Genomic DNA, 7,556 nt, shown 5'->3' on the forward strand with positions numbered 1-7,556 from the left:
CATCAGACTGTTGTCGTGACATTGTTATTCATCAAATAATTAGCTGTGTTTATAATTATGGGATTAAATTAATCAGGTAATCATTAACTCAGTAACCTGGGGCACCATGGGAAAAGTGTGTATAATGAGTCTCCACTTTCCAAATTAACTCAAAGTATATCCGAATATCGATTTTACAGCACTCGCTAATTAATTAATTTCCTCTACTGTCTCATCCTGAACGTCGCATAATTTGTAAATCTGCACAAACCCGGGTCTCACTAAATCATTCCGTACCACACCAATTGAGTTTATTCTTTATTTACTAACAAGCAAAATTATAATATAAGGAACATATACACAAACACACGGTCTACACCATAAGTACAATGAAACAGGTCCCAAGGGAACCAACACAATATGACATGTGTTACACAAGATTGGGATTAAGAAAGAGAGCCAGAGAGAGTGCACGAGACAAAAGCTTACTTGGATACATTCGTAAACTATGCTTAGTTTAACCCTAACAACCTGCCCCGAACTGCCACTCTTATGGGTCAGAATTATAATGATGTAATTACTTGTTGAAGGTCTCCGTTGGGTATATCTTCGTGGACCGAGTTCCGCTTACTGGGAGGTTCCACGAGGCATATTCTTTCGATGGAGGTCTCCTTCGTTATCGGGTATAAGTCTCTGATTGTCCAGACGATGTCAGTGTCCTTTCTCTTAGTGGTCTCTTCCCTTGCACTCGTTCTGTGAGAGCGGACTTCTGAGGAGGCTTATCAGCCGTGTTGACGCTCCCAGCATGGGTAGGAGGGCTGTGTAGACAACCAATGATTTGAAGAGAATAGCCGTTTGGTACTTCTTGAATTCACCTTCGTAGGTCAGGGACTCAATCAAAGCCTTGATTGTTAACAGGTTCCTTTGTCCTCTTCCTCGTGTTGCATTTTGTGTGGTCGCAACTATCTTAGATCACGCTGCAGCTGTGGTCCGTTTTAGTCTGATATGTAAATTCTTAACTCATATGTTTTATACCCCAGGGTACAAAGCGCTTTTCCGTCTTCATGACAAGTTCTCTGGGGCGTATCTAGTTACGAGGCAAGGTATTACAATGTACTATGGATGGTCTCATTATACAACTAAATTAAAAGTTTATTGTTCCAAAAACATTCTCTTTGATCTGGATATTTTCTACACAACGTACAGTATGTAAACATCATGTACATATTATGAAATCTCTACAAGTTACAATATTTTCATTAAAACATTGTCATTAACTTTTAAAAACATTACAAAAACGACATTCATTTTCATATTCCATCTATCATTGTTACCAACATTTTGGCTGATGAAATATAACGTCCCAAAGTCCATAGATTCTCCATAGGCCAACCATACATTCCAGTCCTCCACACTGAGAGGACAAAGGATTCGTCTGCTGCCTTAACCTGTTTGGGCTGCAGGGGCAGTATTGAGTAGCCGGATAAAAGGTGCCCATTTCAAACGGCCTCGTACTCAATTCTTGCTCGTACAATATGCATATTATTATTACTATTGGATAGAAAACACTCTCTAGTTTCTAAAACCGTTTGAATTATATCTGTGAGTAAAACAGAACACATTTTGCAGCAAACTTCCTGACAGGAAGTGGAAAATCTGAAATCGATGCTCTGTTCTAGGGCCTGCCTATAAATGTCCTTGATATATATCAGTATACATGCACTTCATACGTCTTCCACTAGATGTCGACAGGCAGAGAGAAGAAATGAAGTGTATAACTTGATCTGGGGTCGAATAAAAGCTCTTTGTATGACGTGTCACCAGTTTCCTGTTTTCTGGAGAGCGCGTGAAGGGACCTGGATTTGCATTCTGTACAGCTGTCGTTATAGACGACTAATATCTCCGGCTTTGATTTTATTTGATACATGTGACAATATCATCGTAAAGTATGTTTTTTCAATATAGTTTTATTAGATTATTGAAATTTTTTCGGGTCGTTAGGCGTGTTGCTTTGTCTGCGTATGTTCAGGAAGGAGAGCTTCGCGCCACTTTGCTAGCTTTCCGTACTAATTGACTGGAGAAGAGGACATTCTAAATCCAAACAACGATTGTTCTGGACAAAGGACCTCTTGTACAACATTCTGTTGGAAGATCAGCAAAAGTAGGACCCATTTTATGATGTTATTTCATATATCTGTCGTACATGTGAACTAGTAGTTTGCGGCCAGGTTTTGGGCACGCTCTCGCCATAACGTAAACTGCATATCGTAATGAAGTTATTTTTAGAATTCTAACACGGCGATTGCATTAAGAACTAGTGTATCTATCATTTCCTATACAACATGTATTTTTTAGTTATGTTTATGAATAGTTATTTGGTCAGAATATGTGTGTCAGAAAAAGTGTCAGAAAAATATCCGGACGTTGTGGGAAAAAGATGGTACGTTAGCACAATGTATAACCACTGATTTCAGCTCTAAATATGCACATTTTCGAACAAAACATAAGTGTATGTATAACCTGATGTTATAGGACTGTCATCTGATGAAGCTTATCAAGGTTAGTCAAAAATTATATATCTTTTGCTGGTTTATTCGCTATCGCTAACGTGCCTATTGCTATCGCTAACGTGCCTTGATGAATGAATGCGGTAGTGTGGTAGGCTATTGTAGTAAGCTAATATAATGCTATATTGTGTTTTCGCTGTAAAACACTTAAAAAATCGGAAATATTGGCTGGATTCACAAGATGTTTGTCTTTAATTTGCTGTACACCCTCGATTTTTCAGAAATGTTTTATGATGAGTATTTAGGTATTTGACGTTGGTGTCTGTAATTACTCTGGCTGCTTCGGTCCTATTTGTGACGGTAGCTGTGATGGTAGCTGCAATGTAAAACTATGATTTATACCTCAAATATGCACATTTTTTCGCGCCCAGGCTCTGTCGCAGCCGGCCGCGACCGGGAGGTCCGTGGGGCGACGCACAATTGGCATAGCGTCGTCCGGGTTAGGGAGGGTTTGGCCGGTAGGGATATCCTTGTCTCATCGCGCTCCAGCGACTCCTGTGGCGGGCCGGGCGCAGTGCGCGCTAACCAAGGGGGCCAGGTACACGGTGTTTCCTCCGACACATTGGTGCGGCTGGCTTCCGGGTTGGAGGCGCGCTGTGTTAAGAAGCAGTGCGGCTTGGTTGGGTTGTGCTTCGGAGGACGCATGGCTTTCGACCTTCGTCTCTCCCGAGCCCGTACGGGAGTTGTAGCGATGAGACAAGATAGTAATTACTAGCGATTGGATACCACGAAAATTGGGGAGAAAATGGGATAAAAATTTAAAAAAAAAAAAAAAAAAAAAAAAAAAAATATGCACATTTTTCGAACAAAACATAGATTTATTGTATAACATGTTATAAGACTGTCATCTGATGAAGTTGTTTCTTGGTTAGTTTGGTTGGTTCTTGGTTAGTTAGGTTGGCTTTGTGCATGCTACCTGTGCTGTGAAAAATGTCTGTCCTTTTTTGTATTTGGTGGTGAGCTAACATAAATATATGTGGTGTTTTCGCTGTAAAACATTTTAAAAATCGGACATGTTGGCTGGATTCACAAGATGTTTATCTTTCATTTGCTGTATTGGACTTGTTAATGTGTGAAAGTTAAATATTTCTAAAAAATATATTTTGAATTTCGCGCCCTGCACTTGAAGTGGCTGTTGTCATATTGTGCCCGGCTTCGGGCTTGCAGCCCAAAGAAGTTAATGAGCGTGTAGTTGACAGCCAAAACTGCACTGTGAATACGATGGGGAATAGTAGCCTACACAGCCTCATGCAGCCTGCCCATAGTCCCATAATGTCACGGATCCCTCCGGAACTTTCATTACACACACCTGTCCCCTATTCCCACTGATTAGTGATGGTATAAGTGTGCCCTTTGGTTTCCATTGGGCTGTCGATCATTGTTCCAATGTCCGTTGGTGCGTGTGTGTTCCTGTGCTGTTGTCACGATCGTCTTGCGGTGAGAGAGAGGACCAAGGCGCAGCGTGTGAAAAATACATTCTCTTTTATTAGAGATGAGAGAAACACGAAACGAACACTATTAACAAAAATAAACAAAACAACAAACGACCGTGAAGCTACAAACGTAAGTGCAATACACAAGCTACAAACGTTCTACATAGACAATTACCCACAAACGCATAATGCCTATGGCTGCCTTAAATATGGCTCCCAATCAGAGACAAATGAAAGACAGCTGTCTCTGATTGAGAACCACTCAGGCAACCATAGACATACCTAGACACATTCACTATACACAACCCCATACACTAAACCCAACACCCCCTTTACCATATAACCACCCAAGACGAGACAAAACACAAACATTCCCCATGTCACACCCTGACCTAAGTAAAATAATAAAGAAAACAAAGAATACTAAGGCCAGGGCGTGACAGTACCCCCCCTCCCCAAAGGTGCGGACTCCGGCCGCAAAACCTAACACAAAAGGGGAGGGTCCAGGGTGGGCCTTCCTATGGCGGCGGCTCGGGTGCGGGACGTGACCCCCACTCCACCATTGTCAATACCCGCTTTGGTGGCTCTGGTAGATCCTGGCTGACTGGCGGCTCTGGAACATCCTGGCTGACTGGCGGCTCTGGAAGATCCTGGCTGACTGGCGGCTCTGGAAGATCCTGGCTGACTGGCGGCTCTGGAAGATCCTGGCTGACTGGCGGCTCTGGAAGATCCTGGCTGGTTGGCGGCTCTGGAAGATCCTGGCTGGTTGGCGGCTCTGGAAGATCCTGGCTGGTTGGCGGCTCTGGAAGATCCTGGCTGACTGGCGGCTCTGGAAGATCCTGGCTGACTGGCGGCTCTGGAAGATCCTGGCTGGTTGGCGGCTCTGGAAGATCCTGGCTGGTTGGCGGCTCTGGAAGATCCTGGCTGGTTGGCGGCTCTGGAAGATCCTGGCTGATTGGCGGCTCTGGAAGATCCTGGCTGATTGGCGACTCTGGCAGATCCTGGCTGGCTGGCGACTCTGGCTGCTCATGGCTGGCTGGCGACTCTGGCTGCTCATGGCTGGCTGGCGACTCTGGCTGCTCATGGCTGGCTGGCGACTCTGGCTGCTCATGGCTGGCTGGCGACTCTGGCTGCTCATGGCTGGCTGGCGACTCTGGCTGCTCATGGCTGGCTGGCGACTCTGGCTGCTCATGGCTGGCTGGCGGCTCTGGCAGATCCTGGCTGACTGGCGGCTCTGGCAGATCCTGGCTGATTGGCGGCTCTGGCAGATCCTGGCTGATTGGCGGCTCTGGCAGATCCTGGCTGACTGGCGGCTCTGGCAGATCCTGGCTGACTGGCGGCTCTGGCAGATCCTGGCTGACTGGCGGCTCTGGCAGATCCTGGCTGACTGGCGGCTCTGGAAGATCCTGGCTGGTTGGCGGCTCTGGCAGATCCTGGCTGACTGGCGGCTCTAGCGGCTCCTGACTGACGAACGGCTCTGACGGCTCGGGACAGACGGGCGGCTCTAACGGCTCGGGACAGACGGATGGCTCAGATGGCGCTGGGCAGACGGATGGCTCAGATGTTGCTGGGCAGACGGATGGCTCAGATGGCGCTGGGCAGACGGATGGCTCAGATGGCGCTGGGCAGACGGATGGCTCAGATGGTGCTGGGCAGACGGATGGCTCAGATGGCGCTGGGCAGACGGATGGCTCAGACGGCGCTGGGCAGGCAGGCAGCTCAGACGGCGCTGGGCAGACGAGCAGTGCAGGCGGCGTTGGGCAGACGGCCGACTCTGACCTGCTGAGGCGCACAGTAGGCCTGGTGCGTGGTGCCGGAACTGGTGGTACCGGACTGGAGACACGTACCTCAAGGCTAGTGCGGGGAGCAGGAACAGGGCACACTGAATTCTCGAGTCGCACTATAGGCCTGGTGCGTGGTACCGGAACTGGTGGTACCGGGCTGAGGGCACGCACCTCAGGGCGAGTGCGGGGAGAAGGATCAGTGCGTACAGGGTTCTGGAGACGCACAGGAGGCTTGGTGCGTGGTGCCGGAACTGGTGGTACCGGGCTGGGGACACGCACCTGAAGGCTAGTGCGGGGAGAAGGAACAGGGCATACTGGACCCTGGAGACGCACATTAGGCCTAGTGCGTGGTGCCGGAACTGGTGGTACCGGGCTGGGGAGACGCCTCACAGGGCTAGTGCGGGGAGCAGCAACAGGACGCACAGGACTCTGGTGACGCACAGGAGACTTGGTGCGTGGTGTAGGCACTGGTGGTAATGGGCTGGAGACACGCACCACAGGGCTAGTGCGTGGAGGAGGAACAGGGCTCTGGAGACGCCCAGGAGGCTTGGTGTGTGGTGTAAGCACTGGTGGTACTGGGCTAAGGGCACGCACCTCAAGGCGAGCGCGGGGTTCTGGAACTGGAGACCTGGTACGTGGCGCCGGCACCAGAGAGCTGGTGCATGGGGCTGCCACAGGAGAGCTGGTGCGCTGAGCTGGCACATGACGTGCAGGGCTAGGGAGGCGCACAGGAGGCCTGGTGCGTGAGGCTGGCACGGTCTTCACCAGACGGCTAGCCCGCACCTCAGGACGAGTATGGAGAGCTGACTCAGGTGGCATCAAATCCCCGACACGCTCCGTCGGGCGGATGTCGTGCCTCATGCACCAAACCAGCAAATCCCTCATTACTCTCTCCTCCAATTTCTACATTTAATCCTTCACAGTCTCTACCTCGCTCACCTCCAATACCGCCCTCACCGGCTCCTTACGGTAACCAGGAGGAGTTGGCTCAAGTCTCCTGACTGACTCAACTACACTCCCCGAGAGCCCCCTCCCCCAATAAATTTTTGGGTTTGACTCGCGGGCTTCCAGCCTCGTTTCCGTGCTGCCTCCTCATATCGCCTCCTCTCGGCTTTAGCTGCCTCCAGCTCTTCACGAGGGAGGCGATATTCTCCCGGTTGAGCCCAAGGTCCCTTACCTTCCAGTATCTCCTCCCAAGTCCAAGAATCCTTTATGCGCTGCTCCTGCTGCTGCTTAACACGCTGCTTGGTCCCGTTACGGTGGGTAATTCTGTCACGATCGTCTTGCGGTGAGAGAGAGGACCAAGGCGCAGCATGTGAAAAATACATTCTCTTTTATTAGAGATGAGAGAAACACGAAACGAACACTATTAACAAAAATAAACAAAACAACAAACGACCGTGAAGCTACAAACGTAAGTGCAATACACAAGCTACAAACGTTCTACATAGACAATTACCCACAAACGCATAATGCCTATGGCTGCATTAAATATGGCTCCCAATCAGAGACAAATGAAAGACAGCTGTCTCTGATTGAGAACCACTCAGGCAACCATAGACATACCCAGACACATTCACTATACACAACCCCATACACTAAACCCAACACCCCCTTTACCATATAACCACCCAAGACGAGACAAAACACAAACATTCCCCATGTCACACCCTGACCTAACTAAAATAATAAAGAAAACAAAGAATACTAAGGCCAGGGCGTGACAGCTGTGTGTTTTGGCTTTCGTGCCATTGTGGATTGCGCAGATGATTACAGGTGTTCCCGTGTGTTAA

The sequence above is a fragment of the Salvelinus namaycush genome, chromosome 36 (genome assembly GCF_016432855.1).
Source record: "Salvelinus namaycush isolate Seneca chromosome 36, SaNama_1.0, whole genome shotgun sequence".
NCBI classification, from domain to species: Eukaryota; Metazoa; Chordata; class Actinopteri; order Salmoniformes; family Salmonidae; genus Salvelinus; species Salvelinus namaycush.